The 18,826-nt window shown below is 43.6% G+C and overlaps 1 pseudogene; it reads left to right on the top strand.

The window, feature by feature from the left end:
• Nucleotides 1-8,081: 8,081 nt before the first annotated feature.
• LOC123488275 overlaps nt 8,082-18,826 on the top strand; it is a 47,666-nt pseudogene continuing 36,921 nt past the window's right edge.

Below are 18,826 nucleotides of genomic sequence, written 5' to 3'. Positions count from 1 at the left end.
GCCGAAGAACACCATCCCAACCGTGAAACACAGGGGTGGCGGCATCATGCTGTGGGGGTGTTTTGCTGCAGGAGGGACTGGTGCACTTTACAATATAGATGGCATCATGAGGAAGAAAAATTAGAGGGGGTCAAATACTTATTTCCCTTATTAAAATGCAAATCAATTTATTATTTTTTTGACATGCGTTTTTCTGGATTTTTGTTTTGTTATTTTGTCTCTCACTGTTCAAATAAACCTACCATTAAAATTATAGACTGATCATTTCTTTGTCAGTGGGCAAACGTACAAAATCAGCAGGGGATCAAATACTTTTTTCCCTCACTGTATATACTTATTATGGACACAGTATGATTTACATTAGTTATCTTGTTGTTATTAGTTGTTGTTAGTTGTTATTAGTCCCATCCTTCAGCTCCATTCAACACATCCCATCTATCTCTTAACACCATCCATATTGGATTTCTATTTGCCATATATTTTTCAACTGTACTGTGATGTTTCACAAAAGTTCTGAACCCTTCTATTCTCATTGTTTCTACTAATTGTAAAATGAAATTTTTTTGTAAAGCAATTTTTTTTTGCTAAAGGTATTATTATATTATTGATCGATTGGCTATGACTTTTCAGATCACCCAGTAGTGCTATCTGCAGGGTTAGCTCCAGGTAAATATTGCAATCCTTCAGCCATTCCTGGACCTGTGACCAAAAACAAGCTACAAATGGGCAGTAGCAAAACAGATGATCTAATAATTCAGTCTCTTCGCAGCAAAATCTGCAGAGCTGGGAAGATTGATTCCCCAATATAAATAACATTCTATTGGTAGCAAGAATTTTGTATAATAATTTAAATTGAAAAATTCTCAGTTTTGAATCCTGCGTTGTTTTGCGTATCAGTTCATAAACAATTTGCCATGGAATCGGTACGTCAGAAATCTCTTCCCAACTATTTTGCAATCTATATGGGACGGCTGTCAATCCTTTGGTCCTTAAATGAAACTGGTATACTTTTATTTATCACAATTTTCTTTAACTATGGTCTTTAATGCAGGGCCGACTTTTTTCCCCCTTCCACTTTCCTTTTCCATTTTTGCGTAATGCTGCAATTATTTGGTTGTAATTTTGGGTAGAGCAGACATTTCCATATGTTTTTGTTAGCTGCATGTGCGACATAACTCCACCAGTCCTACCTATGATATCAAGATTATACCTTTTTAATGGTCCGTGCCACTGAAGTGGCCATCTGTCTTGTAGAAGTAAAAGCAGTACATCTCGACCACATGTTTTTGCAATCCCTCCTCTGGAGTCATAACTCATCTATAGAATCGTCTCCTTGTCACTTTTACGGCATTAAAACATCTCAATGGAAAAAGAAAGTGGAATCAAAAAACCCTTCACTTCTCCCTGAGCCTCTCAGAGTTCACAGGAGTTAATGTGTTTGGCAGTAGCAGATGCCCCTCTCTCTCTCTGCTCTCAGATTTGTGTGAAAATAAAGATTGTCACCCAAGTCTAATCAAATCACTGGCGTTATAACATACGTCTAGCCTTCACTTCCAATATCAACCTCTCTGCTGTGACGGTTTGTACGTCTCTCTCTCTCTCTCTCTCTCTCTCTCTCTCTCTCTCTCTCTCTCTCTCTCTCTCTCTCTCTCTCTCTCTCTCTCTCTCTCTCTCTCTCTCTCTCTCTCTCTCTCTCTCGCTCTCTCTCTCACACACAGACAGACAGACAGTTTTCTTGTGACAAAATGTAGATAACATCTCGTGGAGAGTGTGTAGGAGAGGGTGTGTTCTTTAATAATGGCCTGTTGATCATATGGTTGAAATGAGTGTCTGCTGATGTGTGTGTGTGGGGGTGTCAGCCCTGGCCCTCTTGTGACCTCTTAATATCACATCACATGTCTGATCTTATTGGTTTCTGCTGTCTGAACCCCTGTCATGTGCTCTCTTTGCCAATCTGTCACACTTAATCTGGGAGGAAAGGAAACGGTAAAAGGAGAGAGGCCTCCAGTGCTCTGGGAACGCTTGGGGTTGGAAGAAGAAAAAAGAAATAGAGACACGAGAGACAGAAGAAACAAAGGGAAAAGAAAAGCTGGAGAAAATCACAACGGCGTTCCATTTCAGCGCCGTGAACGGCGTCGATGATTCGCTGAGGGGGATGAAGGGAGAGAGAGAAAGGAGGAGAGAGATGAGAGAACAATAAGCCTGTTGTTCTCTAATCGGTGGTGAATCATCTGTCTCTCCCTCTGTCAGGTGTTGCCGAGAAGAGAGAGCAATAAAGAGAGAGAGAGAAAGAGAAAGAAAGAGAGAATGAAAGATCAAGCTGTATGGCTCATAATCACACACTACCCAGCTAGCACATTCTGAGAATCATATGTTTCTTAGAGCTTGGTGAGAGCGTGGTTGGTTATTTTGCGTACAACCTTCCCACAATGTTCTGGGAATGGTGCAGGATAGTTGCTTGGCTTTGGAACATTCTTAGAACATTTAAAGAACGTGACAAGAAAACATTATTTTCTTGGTATTTCATTACTTTAAAAGAACATTTCCTAAAAGTTTTAACATGGTTACATTTAATTTACATTTTGTAATGGCTTGGAACGCTCTCCAACTGGTTTGACATTGGGAATGTGCTCAAATAGTTCAGAGATATACATATGAGATGAGTAATGCAGATATGTAAACATTATTAAAGTGGCTAGTGTTCCATTTCTTAAAGTGGCCAGTGATTTCTAGTCTATGTCTATAAGCAGCAGCCTCTAATGTGCTAGTGATGGCTGTTTAACAGTCTGATGGCCTTGAGATAGAAGCTGTTTTTCAGTTGCTCTGTCCCAGCTTTGATGCACCTGTACTGACCTCGCCTTCTGTATGATAGCGGGGTGAACAGGCAGTGGCTCAGGTGGTTGATGTCCTTGATGATCTTTTTGGCCTTCCTGTGACATCGGGTGCTGTAGGTGTCCTGGAGGGCAGGTAGTTTGCCCCTGGTAATGCGTTGTGCAGTTGCCGTACCAGGCGGTGATACAGCCCGACGGGATGCTCTCAATTGTGCATCTGTAAAAGTTTGTGAGGGTTTTAGTTGCCAAGCCAAATTTCTTTAGCCTCCTGAGGTTGAAGAGGCTCAACGTTCTTCTGTGGGAATGTCAGTACTTCAGCATATTTCCTACAGGTTTCCTCATGGTTCAATTTAAAGTAATGTTCTCAAATTGTTCTGAGAACATTAAGATACCTTTCCATACAAAAACACAAGAACACTTTAGTAAATTTTAGAGAACGTTCTAAGAATGTTAATTAAGAACATATGTGACCGGTGTAGATTGCCTCTGCATTGTGTTTTGATTACATATGACCAAAGGATCAGGATTGGTGTGATCTTTTATTCTCTGATAATAAAAACTTCCATAAACAAATGCTGTTCTGCCCTTATATGCCAAACTCCTCTCTTCCACATGGGTACAGTAGACACATAATGTAATGCAAATGCAATTTACAGTATTACATGTAAATGTACAGTTGACTATAGGCTAGCCAACTTTCTCAATGACAGCCAGGCGTTATGTACAGTGACGTGATGTGCACTTGCGAACAGCTAACAGTCAGTAAAATATTGTGAGAATATCTTAACAAAAAACACATAACATACCTGATAATGACAGGAAAAACTTCCATAAACAAATGTTGTGCTCCCCTTATACACCAAACTCCTCTGCAAAGTACACATTTATAATGAAAGGGGACATGAATAGCCATGCTAGCCCAATGATGACATGTAGCCTACAGTAAAAAGTACAGTAACTAGCTAGCATGTACAGCATTCACAAATCAACAGATAAAGTTAATGAATGACTGAAATATATGAATATCCCAATATATTGGTGTAGACCATTATAATACACTGTCAGTGACCATATCAACTCATTATAAGTGTTTTAACATATAGGATTGATTATGACTTTCATTGGACAATTTTTCAGTAATCTACCTCTTCCACATGACTACAGTAGACAGGGAAGAGGTAAGGAAGGGGGGGGGGGGATGTTTATGAGGGGGAATGCAGAACAAGAAGGAAGTGTGCAACATTAAAAAGGGCACTTACAACATCAAAGTAATGTACAGTAATATCAGGCATTGAACAATTCAGATTTTGTGTAATTATACAACATAAAATTCAACACTTGTTACACATCTACATTCCGTTCTCAGCATCAGCAAAACTCTCTCTATCCTCTATCTTGTTAAGTGTGTTCAGGTGTGTTGCCTGTGCCCACTAATTGGCCACACCTGAGAGTTCTTGTTTCCTTTGAAATGGGGCTGTTTGAATTGACTAAAGTGAACAGCTTTGTATGCGTAAAAAAATATGCCATGCTAGCTCCAGGTTTGAATCTCACTGATGCCGTGTCGCAAAAAAAAAAAATTGCTTTCATGATTAATGCCTAAGGAAATTAACATCCATGTGTCCTTTCTGCTTGGAGTTCTAAAATGTTAACCCCAAATAAGCTAACAGTGTTATTAAAAGTCTCCGAAACATTCAGTGAAAGTTTTAAGGAAGTTATTCAAAAACCTCCAAATAACCTATAATTTCTGTTCTCAGAGCGTTAATGAAACCTCCCAGGAAAACTCTGTTCTCAGAACCTCCCTGCAACCTAAAAATGAATTTTCACTTCCTTTTTCAGAATGTTTTACTGGTCAGGAAACATATGCCCCGTTTACATCGTTATGTATTTCATTACGCCGTACGTCATCTTCACAGAGTCTTGCCCCGCTACTGAACGGACAAGTGTAGTGTTTGTAACGCAAGATGGAGGAGAGCCTGTCTCTCGTCAGAGATCGCATTCATTTTGGGAGATTGCTAAATATCACCATTTCAATCAAGACAGGATAAATATTTTGTTTCAGGTGATAATAAAACATGTCTTGTTTAGTTACTTTTTAGTTACTTAACTTGTTTCTCTAACTTTATAGTAAGTCAAGCTAGCTTGCACTGCAGAGCAGCTAGCTAGCTAGCTAGCTAAAAGCTAGGCTAGGTTGAAGATACTATTGTAGCTAGCAACCTCCACCTAATAATTATCATAAAAAACAAACGTCATTACCATCACAATAAACTTAAACGGGAGGCAACAGTCATATAATATATTTGGCTTAACAGCCAATGTGTATTATTTAACATTACTATTAAAATAGTACTCACTTATAGGAATGGGTCATTGTTAACAAGTTTCTAGCTATCCCATAAAGCCTTCACCGAAAACCACATACTTTCATCTTCTTCTATGGTTTGGTAACTTCCTGTTGTTCGACGGACTCTGGCTAGACTGAAGACAACGCAAATTCAAAGTAGGCAGCATCCGTATCGCAACAGAGCCTTCAACCGCAAGGGGCTGTTGCGTTTCCACTCTGTTGTGGATGTCCCCATTGAAATGCATGACATCTGGCGCAATGTAACGGAGTGCTTATGGGTAATGTGAACAAGGCTTTATGGCTTCGTTCCCAGAACCAATGGGAAACCACAAACGTGCGTTCACACAACTTCAAAGGAACCAAATCTGCTAGCTGGGCTATCCTGTCTGCCGGTCCTAATGGGTTAGTGCAGAGGTCTCTCTCTCTTTCTATAAATTTTCTCACTCTTTCCCTCCTCTTTCTTTCTGTTTTTCTCTGAAAACAAAAACATGTTCTCTTTCTGTCTGGTTAGACTAATAACACACTTGCTAATCTGATGATTGAGGACAATAATTTTCAGTTAGAAGTGGTTTAAAGATTCTCATTTTGGCACTTTTATTATAAACTGTAAATACTTGTTTGGAGGAAAAGACTAGGAAACTATGAATTGGGCCCTGAGTGATTATATGTGTCTGCTAGGACATTACCAGAGCAGTGGAAAGTCAGTCAGAGGGGTTTAGTTTTAAATCACCACATCCTTAGCACTTATTAAATCCAGACGTTTTGGTTTCTGAAAACAAACCCTGACCTCGTCCTCTGATTGCCCTCTGCCATCTCTCTGCAGGGTTTGTACCATAATGATATTACTAGAACTATGAAGATGTTCCGCAATGTTCCTATTTCCTAATTCCTATTCCAGAATGTTTCTATTCCACTTTCCCAATCACCTCTATAGTCCATAAATAGATAATAGACAAAGACAGAAAACTTAACAATTCAAGAATCTGAGTATACAGTAACTCCAAGTTAAGCCTGAGAAATAAATCAAGTTTTTATCAATACAACATTTATCTAGCTGGTCTTATTGAATGACAATGTCCACAGACTTTCTCAAACACAGTCTGTCTACCTCCCAACTCTCCCAGCCACCGCCATGTCTCTCATGCTCAGGGATTTATGAGAGGAAGGGGAAAGGAGGTATGTCCTCTTGTTTATTAACACACTCAGCAGTTCTCCGCTCGAGGCTCGGTTAAATGTGGAGGATTGTGTGTGTGTGTGTGTGTGTGTGTGAGTGTGTGTGTGTGTGTGTGAGTGTGTGTGTGAGAGAGAGAGAGAGAGAGAGAGAGAGAGAGAGAGAGAGAGAGAGAGAGAGAGAGAGAGAGAGAGAGAGAGAGAGAGAGAGAGAGAGAGAGAGAGAGAGAGAGAGCGAGAGAGAGAGAGAGAGAGAGAGAGAGAGAGAGAGAGAGAGAGAGAGAGAGAGAGAGAACAGTTATGGACTCCGTCATGTATGTGCACATGGTACTAGTCCCAGGTCCCCCGTCAGTCTGTTTGTCTTTTTGTCTGTCTGACTGTGTTATTTAGTGCTCTGGCAGCTCACATTAATATGTCACATTAAAACAACCACGCTGTTGACAGGCTCAATTTGACCGTTGTCAGAGAGTACCCTCCCTCCCTCATTTACTTTCCCTCCCTCTCCTGCCCGCTACTTTCCTATCCCTCCCTCCCTCCCTCACTCACTTTCTCCCTCTCTCCCTCTCTCTCTCTCTCCCTTCTCTTTTTCCCTCTCTCATACAGCTGAAGGCATTCAACTACACATTGAATAATCATCACAACCAGCCAATTGTGTATTACGACATCCTATCCAATCATGTGCTTCAATTTAATACCAGACATTGGTTATGTTGATTATGATGTAATCTTATGGACATATATTAGCCTCAGTGAGAAGTCATCCTACAGACATTGATCAATGACTAGTCAGACACAATTCACACTAACACTCTCTTGTCACAACAACCTTATGTCTCCGGCAGCTATCTGTCAACTCAAGACATTTGTGTGTGTTTATGTCCAGGGTTTGGTGTAACTCAATGTTGCTTTCCTTTGTCAGTGGGGATAGAAGAGACTGAGAACATGGGTGTGGTGTAGGAATATTACCCTCACTAATCCAGCTACTGTATGTTCCCCTACATACTGTATGTGCCAGGATATACTGTACCTGGATCTACTATGCACTGTATATAGAGGCCTTTTATAACCTGATGTCACTTGAAAGAACAAAGTTGCCTTGACTGATTGGTTGGTTGTACAGTAAGTGTACGTACAGTACAGTCCAGTAATGTCTCCCCTCCCCTGGTCCGTGGGTGTCGACAACTCAGCCTTATGTTGCTGAGGAGCAGCTTCAAACAGGAGCAATCGGAGGGGGAGGAGAGTAGGAGGGGAGGAGAGTAGGAGGGGAGGAGAGTAGGAGGGGAGGAAAGGAAAAGCAGGGGAGAGGAAGGGGAAAAGGAAAGAGGGTAGGAGAATGGGGGGAGGAAGAGGTAGGAGGGGTAAGAGAGGAAAGGGTAGGCGGAGATGTAGGGCGATAGAAAGAGGAGTTAGGAGGAGAGGAGAGGGACACACACATCAACACCTGGCTCCCCTGCTGTTACCACACACTGGAACATCCCCATGCTGACAGCTGACGACCCTTCAGAAAAGACACTGCTCTGATCCTACCAGCAGGACCCACTGCAGCAGCCCATTGACATGCAGGCAGCAGGACCAGCAGCCCATTGACATGCAGGCAGCAGGACCAGCAGCCCACTGACAGGCAGGCAGCAGGACCAGCAGCCGGTTGACAAGGATGCAGCAGGACCAGCAGCTCGTTGACAGGCAGCAGGACCAGCAGCTCATTTACAGGCAGCAGGACCAGCAGCCCATTGACAAGGATGCAGCAGGACCAGCAGCCTGTTGACAGGCAGCAGGACCAGCAGCCCATTGACAGGCAGCAGGACCAGCAGCCCGTTGACAGGCAGCAGGACCAGCAGCCCGTTGACAGGCAGCAGGACCAGCAGCCCATTGACAGGCAGCAGTACCAGCAGCCCATTGACAGGCAGCAGGACCAGCAGCCCATTCACTGCCATTGTATTGTCCCTCTCTGTTTTGTTTTAAGTGCTGCCTCTTTCTCTCTCTCTCTCTCTCTCAATTCAATTTAAGGACTTTATTGGCATGGGAAACGTATGTTAACATTGCCAAAGCAAGTAAAATAGATAGTAAACAAAAGTGAAATAAACAATAAATATTAACAGTAAACATTACACTCAGAAGTTCCAAAAGAATAAAGACATTTCAAATGTCATATTATGTCTATATACAGTGTTGTAACTATGTGCAAATAGTTACAGCACAAATGGGAAAATAATAAACATAGTTGTATTGGTTCTTCACTGGTTGCCCTTTTCTTGTGGCTACAGGTCACAAATCTTGCTGCTGTGATGGCACACTGTGCTACTTCACCCAGTAGATAAGGGAGTTTATCAAAATTGGGTTTGTTTTCGAATTCTTTGTGAATCTGTGTAATCTGAGGGAAATATGTGTCTCTAATATGGTCATACATTTGGCAGGAGTTTAGGAAGTGCAGCTCAGTTTCCACCTCATTTTGTGGGCAGTGTGCACATAGCCTGCCTTCTCTTGAGAGCCAAGTCTGCCTTCGACGGCCTTTCTCAATAGCAAGGCTATGCTCACTGAGTCTGTACATAGTCAAAGCTTTCCTTAAGTTTGGGTCAGTCACAGTGGACAGGTATTCTGCCACTGTGTACTCTCTGTTTAGGGCCAAATAGCATTCTAGTTTTTTTGTTAATTATTTCCAATGTGTCAAGTAATTATCTTTTTGTTTTCTCATGATTTGGTTGGGTCTAATTGTGTTGTTTCCTGGGGCTCTGTGGGGTCTGTTTGTGAACAGAACCCCAGGACCAGCTTGCTTAGGGGACTCTTCTCCAAGTTCATCTCTCTGTAGGTGACGGCTTTGTTATGGAAGGTTTGGAAATCGCTTCCCTTTAAGTGGTTATAGAATTTAACAGCTCTTTTCTGGATTTTGATAATTAGCGGGTATCGGCCTAATTCTGCTCTGCATAAATTATTTGGTGTTTTTCGTTGTACACAGAGGATATTTTTGCAGAATTCTGCATGGAGAGTCTCAATTTGGTGTTTGTCCCATTTTGTGAATTCTTGGTTGGTGAGCGGACCCCAGAAATCACAACCATAAAGGGCAATGTGTTCTATAACTGATTCAAGTATTTTTAGCCAGATCCTAATTGGTATGTCGAATTTTATGTTCCTTTTGATGGCATAGAAGGCTCTCAGATTGTTCACAGCTTTGTGGAAGTTACCTGTGGCGCTGATGTTTAGGCCGAGGTATGTGTAGTTTTTTGTGTGCTCTAGGGCAACGGTGTCTAGATGGAATTTGTATTTGTGGTCCTGGCAACTGGACCTTTTTTGGAACAACATTATTTTTGTCTTACTGAGATTTACTGTCAGGGCCCAGGTCTGACAGAATCTTTGCAGAAGATCTAGGTGCTGCTGTAGGCCCTCCTTGGTTGTTGACAGAAACACCAGATCATCAGCAAACAGTAGACATTTGACTTCAGATTCTAGTAGGGTGAGGCTGGGTGCTGCAGACTGTTCTAATGCCCTCGCCAATTCGCTGATATATATGTTGAAGAGGGTGGGGCTTAAACTGCATCCCTGTCTCACTCCACGGCCCTGTGAAAATAAATGTGTGTGTTTTTTTTGCCAGTTTTAACCGCACACGTGTTGTTTGTGTACATGGATTTTATAATGTCGTATGTTTTTCCCCCAACCCCACTTTCCATCAATTTGTATAGCAGACCCTCATGCCAAATTGAGTCGAAAGCTTTTTTGAAATCAACAAAGCATGAGAAGACTTTGCCTTTGTTTTGGTTTGTTTATTTGTCATTTAGGGGTGTGCAGGGTGAATACGTGGTCTGTCATACGGTAATTTTGTAAAAAGCCAATTTGACATTTGCTCAGTACATTGTTTTCACTGAGGAAATGAAGTAGTCTGCTGTTAATGATAATGCAGAGGATTTTCCAAAGGTTAATGTTGACGCATATTGAGGTCAAATTTGTCTCCACTTTTGTGGATTGGGGTGATCAGTCCTTGTTTCCAAATACTGGGGAAGATGCCAGAGCTAAGGATGATATTAAAGAGTTTAAGTGTAGCCAATTGGAATTTGTGGTCTGTATATGTTATAATTTCATTGAGGATACCATCAACACCACAGGCCTTTTTGGGTTTTTTTTTTGGGTTGGAGGGTTTGTATTTTCTCCTGTAGTTCATTCAATGTAATTGGATAATCCAGTGGGTTCTGGTAGTCTTTAATAGTTGATTCTAAGATTAGCATTTGATCATGTATATATATTTTTGCTGTTTGTTCTTTGTTATAGGACCAAAAAGATTGGAGAAGTGGTTTACCCATACATCTCCGTTTTGGATAGATAGCTCTTCATGTTGTTGTTTCTTTAGTGTTTTCCAATTTTCCCAGAAGTGGTTAGAGTCTATAGAGTCTTCAATTACATTGAGCTGATTTCTGACATGCTGTTCCTTCTGTATTGTTTTAGTGATTCACCATAGTGAAGGCGTAGGCTCAGGTTTTCTGGGTCTCTATGTTTTTGGTTGGATAGGTTTCTCAATTTCTTTCTTAGGTTTTTGCATTCTTCATCAAACCATTTGTCATTGTTGTTACTTTTCTTCAGTTTTCTATTAGAGATTTTTAGATTTGATAGGGAAGCTGAGAGGTCAAATATACTGTTGAGGTTTTCTACTGCCAAGTTTACGCCTTCACTATCACAGTGGAATGTTTTGTCCAGGAAGTTGTCTAAAAAGGGATTGAATTTGTTGCTGCCTAATTGTTTTTTGGTAGGTTTCGACACTACTTTCCTTCCATCTATAGCATTTCTTAATATTATTCAGTTCTTTTGGCTTTAATGCCTCATGATTGAGGCATATTGCTCTGTTCAAGTAGACTGTGATTTTGCTCTGGTCTGATTGGGGTGTCAGTGGACTGACTGTGAACACTCTGAGAGACTCTGGGTTGAGGTCAGTGATAAAGTAGTCTACAGTACTACTGCCAAGAGATGAGCTATAGGTGTACCTACCATAGGAGTCCCCTCGAAGCCTATCATTGACTATGTACATACCCAGCGTGCGACAGAGCTGCAGGAGTTTTGTTGGTTATGTTGTCGTAGTTGTGCCTAGGGGGGCATATGGGGGAGGGAATGCTGTCACCTCCAGGTAGGTGTTTGTCCCCCTGTGTGCTGAGGGTGTCAGGTTCTTGTCCAGTTCTGGCATTTAGGTCGCCACAGACTAGTACATGTCCCTGGGTCTGGAAATTATTGATTTCCCCCTCCAGGATGGAGAAGCTCTCTTCATTAAAGTATGGGGATTCTAGTGGGGGGATATAGGTAACACACAGGAGGACATTTTTCTCTGTTGAGATCATTTCCTTTTGAATTTCTAGCCAAATGTAAAATGTTCCTGTTTTGATTAATTTAATAGAGTGAGTTAGGTCTGCTCTATACCAAATTAGAATACCCCCTGAGTCCCTTCCCTGTTTCACATCTGGTAGTTTGGTGGATGGGACTACCAGCTCTCTGTAACCTAGAGGGCAACCAGTGAGTCCGGCTCCTCTATACCATGTTTCTTGTAAGATGACAAAGTCTGTATTTCCGATTTCTTGTGTGAAGTCCAGGTTCCTGCGCTTTAGGCCAAAGGCAGATGACCTCTGGCCTTGGATATTCCAGGATGAGATAGTGAAGACTTTGTGATCTATAAAGTGTCTAATGTTGTTGGTCGTGTGGTTTGGCCTCAGGCCAGTAATTGTGAGCAGAGCCTGCTGAGCATCTGGTACATGCCTTTGGCTTGGGCTAGTGTAAGAGTGGGGGTTGGGCCTGTTTGCCTGCTCACGGCCTGGGCGTATGTGTGACTTTCATGTTGAGGCCCTCTTTGCGGGAGTGGGGGGCATGGGGTGGGTAGGAGGGGCATAGGTCTGATCTGAGGGGGCCTAAATGGGGTGTGGGTATGGTTGACTTGGAGGTTGTCAATTGGTTTGGGTGGGGGTGGGGGTGGGGGTGTGGATGTGGCTGGTGGTGCTGTGGTCTGGATGTAGGTCCTCTCGGTGGGGGTCCTCTATGTGTAGGTCCGCAGGTCTGGGAGAGTGTCTCGCTAGTCTGGGCGGGTGTCTGTTGATCTGTTGCCCCTGTGTGAGGTGTTGGGTCTGCGGTTGAGGGCGATATCCTTTAGGGTCCGGGCGAAGGTGGGCACTGCTGCCTTGTTTAGGTGGACCTGGTCGTAAAGGCTGTTCAAGTCCAGGGTGGAGTGGTGGGCCAGGTAGACATTTGGTTTTGAGGCACAGTCACGGGAAATACTTGCTTTTACCTGCTGTATGTTAGCAGGGTGTAATTATTTCAGTGGTAGCAGGGTTGAGATAACAACTTGTGCGTTGGGGAAAGTAGAATAATCTTTTTCTATCACTCCCTTGAGTGCTGTGGCCACCCTTTCCTGCTGTGTTCTCAGGTCGTTTGTGCCTGTGTGTATCATTATGTGGCTGGGTGATCCTAGTTGGTCCTCAGACAGAAGGTCTAGGGTGTGCTGGGGGTTTGGACACCAGAGTTTAGATACTGTGTGTTTGGGAAAAAGTTTATTTTCTTGTATGTATTTCCTGTTTGAGTCCATAAGGAGTACAATCTGTGGCTTGTGTATGTCCTCAGTGGGTGTGTGGGGGGGGTCATCAGGAGGGCTATCAGGGCGGCTGAAATGGGGGGTGCTCAGAGGGGTTGGGATCCCCTGGGCTTGGGTTTCCTCATTTGTTTGTCCGGCTGTGATGTCGAGGCTATGGTCAGGGTCTAGGGTGTACTGTTCTGCTGCGGTGTTAAAACTTTGGTCAGGATCTGAGGTGGGCTGTTCTGCTGGCTTCTCTGCGGGGGTGGCCAGCTCTCTAACAGGTTGTTCTCTGTCACCCGTCATCGTTCTCACCTTCTCCTCCAGGACTGAGCCTCTCCTCTAGTGCTCTGTTCTTTTCCTGTTCCTGCTCTTTCTCCTGTTGATGTTGTCTCACCACAGTCCAGAGTGCAGACTCTCTCCACCTCTAGCTCTCCATGTCTAGTTAGGGGGGTGTTGTTGTGCTGGACTGTTTTTTGGGTCTGTGCTGACTGGAGTGTAATCACCTGCTGTTCCAGCTCCACCTGCCTTACCTCTAGCGGGTGAATTTATCCTTACTCTGTGCTGGGAAGTTGACTTTCCGCTTGGTGTTGCTCGTCTGTGGGGTTATTTAATGAAGAGGTCTGGTCTGACCTGCTCATTTTATCCAAAATGGCATAGCAGTGCGGTCGTGTTCTTTGTTGTGTGTCTGTGTAAATAGCCAGTTTTTTGTATTTTTCGTACATATTTCCCTATCACACTTTTCATCCTTCTACAAAATATACTTTCCTGCAACCCGCCTCACTCAATGTGGAACGGATTCTATTATTACCTTTTATCTAGAATCTCCAGTTGATACCAGCTAGCCAGCTAACTAGCTACTTGCTATTAGCCACCGTTAGCGGTTTTCACCCAGAACATCGGATTTTCTGCCGGAATAACTGAATCACTGGACATTATCACCGGATCGCAACTAGCTAGCACAACCGAATTGGATGTTGCTGTTTGGCTAATCACCACTGCCCCTGAAGCAAGCACCAGTTAGCTTTGAGCTATCTACCTCTCTGTCTACCGGACGGGAGCAGCCAACTAACTAGCTACTTGCCATTAGCCACCGCTAGCGGTTTCTCACCATTGTCCGTGGCCTGTACTACCTACCAGTCAGCTCTAGCCTGGACTATTATCTGCCAGTCTGCACTGTCTGCACAGCGTGTTATCGACCCAGAACATATCGGTTTTTCTGCCGGAATCACTGATTCACTGGACCTTTAACACCGGATCATCGTAGCTAGATAGCTGCAATCAAATGGACGTTGTTGTTGGCTAATCAGCCTCGAGCTAGCCGCGAGCCAGGCCCTTCTCCCGGCTATCTACCTCTCTATCAACTGTACGGGACCTCCTAGTGTTGACATGGAGCCCCGCCGATCCAACACGACTGGTCTGCCGACGAAATCGTCTGATGTGATTACAACAGCTTTCCCGTTACGACGTCGACCACAAAGATTTATCTGCTAGCCCCGGCCCGCTAGCACACGCTAGCCGTGGCCTCTTGCTCGCTAGTGCTATAGCAGCCCCCGAACTACCTCCGAACTCTCCTATTGCTGTTCACCGGACCTTATGATAACTCAGCTATACAGCTGATGCCTGCTGGACTGTTCCTTTATACGGTACCGCATCCTGTTTATGTTTAGCCTCAGCCCAAACTTTGTCGCCATTACCAGCTGTTGTCTTAGCTCTCGAATAACACCTGTGATTGCTTTATGCCTCTCTCCCATTTCAATATGCCTTGCTTATTGCTGTTTCACTGTATATCCCCCAGCCCAGCTCAACCTGCCATAGATAGCTCCTTTGTCCCACCGACTCAATCGGTGCCTCCAGTGATGCTATCTCTTTCATCGTTACCCAACGTTACCCACTGTACTCATATCCTTCCATATCCTTTTCTGCACATAATGCCCTGAATCTATTCTACAACGCCTGGAAACCTGCCCCTTTTTTTCTCTGTACCCAATGCACTAGAAGACCAGTACTTAAAGCCTTTAGCCGTATCCTTATTCTACTCCTCCTCTGTTCCTCTGGTGATGTAGAGGTTAACCCAGGCCCTGTAGCCCCCAGTATCACTCCTACTCCCCAGGCGTTTTCATTTGTTGACTTCTGTAACCGTAAAAGCCTTGGTTTCTTGCACGTTAACATCCGAAGCCTCCTCTGTAAGTTTGAGTTATTCACTGCGTTAGCACACTCCACCAACCCTGATGTCCTAGCAGTGTCTGAATCCTGGCTTAGGAAGGCCACCAAAAATTCAGAAATGTCCATCCCCAACTACAACATTTCCCGTCTCGATAGAACTGCCAAAGGGGTTGGGGTTGCAATCTACTGTAGAGATAGCCTGCAGAGCTCTATCGTACTATCCAGGTCTGTGCCCAAACAGTTTGAGCTTCTACTTCTAAAAATCCACCTTTCCAGAAATAAGTCTCTCACTGTTGCCACTTGCCACAGACCCCCTCAGCCCCGAGCTGTGCCCTGGACACCATATGTGAACTGATTGCCCCCCATCTATCCTCAGAGTTCGTACTGCTTGGTGACCTAAACTGGGATATGCTTAACACCCCGGTCAACCTACAATCTAAACTAGATGCCCTCAATCTCACACAAATTATCAACGAACCTACCAGGTACAACCCTAAATCTGTAAACATGGGCACCCTCATAGATATCATCCTGACAAATTTACCCTCTAAATACACCTCCGCTGTCTTCAACCAGGATCTCAGCGATCACTGCCCTATTGCCTGCGTCCGTAATGGGTCCGCGGTCAAACGACCACCCCTCATCACTGTCAAACGCTCCCTAAAACACTTTAGCGAGCAGGCCTTTCTAATTGACCTGGCCCGGGTATCCTGGATGGATATTGACCTCATTCCGTCAGTAGAGGATGCCTGGTTGTTCTTTAAAAGTGCTTTCCTCTAAATCTTAAATAAGCATGCCTCATTCAAAAAATTCAGAACTAAGAACAGATATAGCCCCTGGTTCTCCTCAGACTTGACTGCCCCTGACCAGCACAAAAACATACTGTGGCGTACTGCATTAGCATCGAACAGCCCCCGCGATATGCAACTTTTCAGGGAAGGCAGGAACCAATATACACAATCAGTTAGGAAAGCAAAGACTAGCTTTTTCAAACAGAAATCTGCATCCTGTAGCACTAACTCCAAAAAGTTTTGGGACACTGTAAAGTCCATGGAAAATAAGAGCACGTCCTCCCAACTGCCCACTGCACTGAGGCTAGGAAACACTGTCACCACCGATAAATCTACAATAATCGAGAATTTCAACAAGCATTTTGCTATGGCTGGCCATGCTTTCCACCTGGCTACCACTACCCCTGCAATCCGGTTTCCGAGCTGGTCATGGGTGCACCTCAGCCACGCTCAAGGTCCTAAACGATGTTATAACCGCGATCGATAAAAGACAGTACTGCGCAGCCGTCTTCATCGACCTGGCCAAGGCTTTCGACTCTGTCAACCACCGCATTCTTATTGGCAGACTAAATAGCCTTGGTTTCTCTAATGACTGCCTCACCTGGTTCACCAACTACTTCTCAGATAGAGTTCAATGTGTCAAATCGGAGGGCCTGTTGTCTGGACCTCTGGCCGTCTCTATGGGGGTGCCACAGGGTTCAATTCTCGGGCCGACTCTATTCTCTGTGTATATCAATGATGTTGCTCTTGCTGCTGGAGAAGCTCGGATCCACCTCTATGCGGACGACACCATTTTGTATACATCTGGCCCTTCATTGGACACTGTGTTAACAAACCTCCAAACGAGCTTCAATGCCATACAACACTCCTTCCGTAGCCTCCAACTGCTCTTAAACACTAGTAAAACTAAATGCATGCTCTTCAACCGAACGCTGCTTGCACCCGCCCATCCGACTAGAATCACTACTCTCGGCGGGTCTGATCTAGAGTATGTGGACAACTACAAATACCTAGGTGTCTGGTTAGACTGTAAACTCTCCTTCCAGACTCACATTAAGCATCTCCAATCAAAAGTTAGATCTAGAATCGGCTTCCTATTTCGCAACAAAGCCTCCTTCACTCATGCTGCCAAACATGCCCTCGTAAAACGGACTATCCTACTGATCCTTGACTTCGGCGATGTCATTTACAAAATAGCCTCCAACACTCTACTCAGCAAATTGGATGTAGTCTATCACAGTGCCATCCGTTTTGTCACCAAAGCCCCATTTACTACCCACCATTGTGACCTGTACGCTCTTGTTGTCTGGCCCTCACTACATATTCGTCGCCAAACCCACTGGCTCCAGGCCATCTATAAATCACTGCTAGGCAAATCCCCGTCTTATCTTCGCTCACTGGTCACCATAGCAACACCCACCCGTAGTCTGCGCTCCAGCAGGTATATCTCACTGGTCATCCCCAAAGCCAACACCTCCTTTGGCCGCCATTCCTTCCAGTTCTCTGCTGCCAATGACTTGAACGAACTGCAAAAATCTCTGAAGCTGGAGACTCTTATCTCCCTCACTAACTTTAAGCGTCAGTTGTCAGAGCAGCTAACCGATCACTGCACCTGTACACAGCCATTCTGAAATTAGCCCACCCAACTACCTCATCCCCGAATTGTTATTTATTTTGCTAATTTGCACCCCAGTATCTCTACTTGCACATCATCTTTTGCACATCTATCATTCCAGTGTTAATACGAAATTGTAACTATTTTGCACTATGGCCTACTTATTGCCTTACCTCCATAACTTACTACATTCGCACACACTGTATATATATTTTCTGTTGTATTTTTTACTTTATGTTTTGTTTACCCCATATGTAACTCTGTGTTGTTGTTTTTATCGCACTGCTTTGCTTTATCTTGGCCAGGTCACAGTTGTAAATGACAACTTGTTCTCAACTGGCTTACCTGGTTAAATAAAGGTGAAATAAAATAAACAAAAAAAAGGGTGGGGGTATCTTTCTCAAGGGAGACCTTCTCCTGCTGAGCTATTGTTTTGATTAGGTGAAAGTCCAGCTGAAACTGTTTGGGGTTGCCCTTTACCAATACTGTTCCAGATTTATAGAGATTTATATTAGCTGTCTAGTATTCTGAGTTTACCACCCATTGTGGGGTAGTGTGCTAATATAGCATTGTGCCATGCCAGGGGATGGTCTGTGTTGAAGATAAGGTTGCTTATGTTCCCATTTTTATAAAAGTCAGCCAAATGTGTCTCTTGATTTCCCATAAGGAGCTTCATCTTGTACACTTTTCATGTCTTATCATTCTTTACATACAGAGGATACTGTATTTTAATTACCTCTGAACAGCGGGAGGGTGCTTCTAAGGCCTCTCCATTTGGTTGGGGTAGACTGTGCGACTCTCTTGCCATTGTTGGGCTCAAGGGCTTTGACACCTCTCACTTCACACGTCAGTGCTAATTGAAGTTGTATCTCTAAGTCCTAGCAAGCTTGGTAGCCTCAGCATTTAGTCCTTATAAAGTAAAATATATCATTGTAATGTATTTTTCTTATTGGTTTTTGAAAGTAAAAAATAGCTTCAGACTAAACATTACTCACTCAGTTCCAGGTTGGATGGTGTTTTCAGGTTTCTGTTTGTTTGCCAGAGCATTTTCCTGTATCCAAAATCAGGTTGTAGGTTTGGAGTTTTGGTTTGGAGTAAAGGTTATGTTGTGGAGGGTAGCATCCTGTATATGTATCCGCCAAAAAATCTAATTTTATCTAACTGTAAATCTATATTTTTTGTAAAAACATGCTGAAAAATGCAGGCGCAACGTTTTTGAGCTAATCTCTCTCTCTCTCTCTCTCTCTCTCTCTCTCTCTCTCTCTCTCTCTCTCTCTCTCTCTCTCTCTCTCTCTCTCTCTCTCTCTCTCTCTCTCTCTCTCTCTCTCTCTCTCTCTCTCTCATTCCTTTCTTTAGAAAATGTTATCTAAAAAACATTGGAAG

This window comes from Coregonus clupeaformis, unplaced genomic scaffold (genome assembly GCF_020615455.1).
Source record: "Coregonus clupeaformis isolate EN_2021a unplaced genomic scaffold, ASM2061545v1 scaf2115, whole genome shotgun sequence".
Classification (NCBI taxonomy): Eukaryota; Metazoa; Chordata; class Actinopteri; order Salmoniformes; family Salmonidae; genus Coregonus; species Coregonus clupeaformis.
Note: the sequence above shows the minus strand (reverse complement) of the source record. Positions and strands in the feature narration are given on the sequence as shown.